The sequence below is a fragment of the Vombatus ursinus genome, unplaced genomic scaffold (assembly GCF_900497805.2).
Source record: "Vombatus ursinus unplaced genomic scaffold, bare-nosed wombat genome assembly UNPS02009448.1, whole genome shotgun sequence".
Lineage (NCBI taxonomy): Eukaryota > Metazoa > Chordata > Mammalia > Diprotodontia > Vombatidae > Vombatus > Vombatus ursinus.
Genome location: NW_020949226.1, coordinates 1 through 3020, shown reverse-complemented (window position 1 = coordinate 3020; position 3020 = coordinate 1). Strand labels below are relative to the sequence as shown.

General features: G+C 53.8%; 1 non-coding gene across 1 annotated transcript; it reads left to right on the top strand.

The window, feature by feature from the left end:
- The first annotated feature begins 845 nt into the window (after positions 1-845).
- On the top strand, positions 846-938 carry TRNAI-UAU. The gene is given in 2 exon segments: positions 846-883; positions 903-938. It is a non-coding gene; the product is annotated as a tRNA-Ile (tRNA).
- The last annotated feature ends 2082 nt before the right edge of the window (positions 939-3020 follow it).

Here is a 3020-nt window from a genome sequence, read left to right as displayed (position 1 = left end):
CCCAGCCAGCCAGACAGCAGCGCTCAAAGACCCTAAGCTCCGCCCCCGCCCCCTCCCGAGCATTCACTACGGACCAGCCTGCCCGCTCTCCCGGCCCCGCTTCCCCCGGGTTTCCTCCGCCCCTGGTGTGCCCTGGCTCCGCCTCCTCCTGCCGAGCTTCGCAGCACATCCAAAGACCCGCCCTTGCCCCTCTAAGCCCCGCCTCCTTCCCCCCAGCCACTAACTTCTTCTGTGTCTCGCTAAGCTCCTCCCCAACCTGCATGAAGACAACGCCCCCAACCGACAAGCCCCGCCCCTCCAGCAACGCTTTGCTTAGGCCCCGCCCCAGCCTCCTTAAGCTCCACCAGTCCTCCGGCTCACTCCCTTCGGCTGAGCTCTCCTTTGTTGCCGCCCGCACGGCTTTGCTTGGTTTTTCCTTGGGCCCAGCCCCTCCTCACAGTCCCAGTCCCAGCTCGCGCAGCTTCTGCCCCCAAGCCCGGTTCCTCGGTGGACTCGGGCCCGCAGAAAAGAGCCACGCGGGCCGCAGCCAGGCCAGCCCGGCGGGGGGGAGCCTTGGAGGGGCGCCTGATTGAGAGACCCAGGCCAAACCCGAACTAACGGTCTCCCCCTCCTCCCACTTCTCGCCCTCCTTAGGCAGGCACTGCCCCCATCCCCGGCCGACCACGGAGCCCAGCGGGGTGTTTGGTGGTGGCTCCGGGCGCCACGTGCACAGAGACGCGGGCTTGTAGTCGGCCTGGCGCGGAGGGAAGTCGGCGCATGCTCCGTGCAGACCTGGAGTTCACCTCTTCCTCATCACGAGGCCAGGGCGAACCCTGATAGGGCGATCCCGAGGCTGCTCCGCCGGAGCTCCAGTGGCGCAATCGGTTAGCGCGCGGTACTTATACAGCAGTACGAGCAGAGCGATGCCGAGGTTGTGAGTTCGAGCCTCACCTGGAGCACGTTTGTTTTGGGCGCCGTTCTCATTTTTTTGCGTTCCTCGCTGGGCCGGGAGCACCCCTCATTTAAATAAATCTCCCCAGCCCCCTCTCAGCTCCTGCCGCGGGAGGGAAGCGAGCCGTCCCGGCTGAAGGAGGGCGGTGTCTGGCAGTCCCTGCCTCTGCCTTCCGAGCCTTGGGCTCTGCTCCGCCGCGCAAACCAGGCGGAGGAGCGCGGCCTGACCGGGTCCAGGGCCCAGGGGATCCCGCGGCCGGGCCGGGCCGGGCCGGGCCGGGCCAGAGGGCTGCAGGGACCCTGGCCTGCCCTGATTCCGCGTGTGAACCAGTCCCAGGCTTTCCCGGGGTCAGCAGTGTCATTGCTTGGGCCGTGGGCTGTGTGCTTAGTGTAGATGGTGGTGGGGTGTCGGAGTGGGTGACAGGGAGCATGGGTGCAATGATGGGGTGTCAGGGTAGCTAAGGGGGGCGCCGGTGCGCTGGTGGGGTGTCGGGGTAGATAAGGGGGCACCGGTGCGATGGTGGGGTGTTGGGATAGATAAGGGGGGCACCGGTGCGATGGTGGGGTGTCAGAGGGACTTAGTACGGATGGAGTGGTCTCAGTAGTTTCAAATGAAAGATCATTAAATGTAAATTAAATTTAAATGTAATAAATGATGGGGACGGGACGCACAAAGTTTAACTCAAACTGCTCCTGTTCTCATGAAGCTTACGGTCCAGTTAAGGAGAACACACGCAGAGAATCAATAACACAAGTTCAATAATAGATACTAAATACATTAGAAAGATGCAAGGCACAGCGCACCATGAGTTCTGAGGGGGCCAAATTGAGTCTGAAAGGGCTGGATGAAGATTCAAATGAAACATCCAACAAATGTTTATTAATATAAATTAAATTTAAATTTATTAAATGATGGAGGCAGGGTCGCAGAAAGGTAAGGTCAGGTCAGAGCGCCCCTGCTCTCATGGAGCTTACAGTCAAGTTAAGGAGAGCACACTCATGCAGAATTAATACAATTAATACAATAATGTATAATGAATACATTAGAAAGACGCAAAGTAAAGTGCGCTGTGAGTTCTGAGGGGGCCAAATTTGGGGGGGGGGGGATTAGGAAAGGTATGATGGGAAAGAGGAAGCGTCTCAGTTCCTGGAGCATTTTTTTTTTTAATTAAATGACTCCGAGGGGGCAAGGCGGTGTTCTAGGAGATATACAAAAATGGAAAAAAAAAAAAAATGGCGCTTCCATGTTACAGGAATTGAATTTCCTTTTAAGAAATGGGTAGGAATTTAACCTTAGAAGGGGAACAGGAGGAGGGAACTTGGGGAAGAGGGAGAACAAGAGGGAGAAGATAAAGTCCAGGGTAAGCTTTGTAGATAGAATAGTACAGTTTGATGGAACTGGAGAGTTTATGGAGGAGTCTGTTACGACATATGACTGGAGTGCTAGGGTGAGCCTTGGCTGTTTAGAAAAATGATTTTAGTTTTAGACAATAGGGAGTTTTTGAAAATTTTTAAGAGTAAGAGTGACATGACCAGTTTCATGCGAAAGGAAAAATTGGTCCTCCCCCCCACCCCCCATTTAGTAGCGGTGTGACCTTAGGCAATTCACTAAACTTCCCTTGACTTCAGTGTTCTAGTCTATAAACTATGGGAACTGGACTATTTAATCGCTAAGGTTATTTCCAGCTCTACAGCAATGATCATAGGAATGATTATTTCAATCTGGAAAATGTCTTGCAGTAGTATGAAGGATGGATGGGGAGGTGGGGGCGCAGAAAAGGTGAAGGAGGGTGGTGTCATTGTACCCAAACCTTTGACACAGACATCCCTAAGAGAATAAAGAAGAGCTCAGAAGGTGTTATCAAGAATGAAGATGGCACAGAGTGGTAGCCAACAATCACTTTGGTATTTTTTGTACCCAGGACTCTCAAGTAGTTTACACTGTTGTCCAATGAACAAGTTTTTCCCCTGGGACACACAATGTAGGGAAACACCAAAAGGGAAACAAAGGGAAAGCTACCTAGGTAACCAGTCTCCCTAGGGTTCTTTCCTTCCAAAAAATACAGTTTAACCGCCATAGTATAATGGGT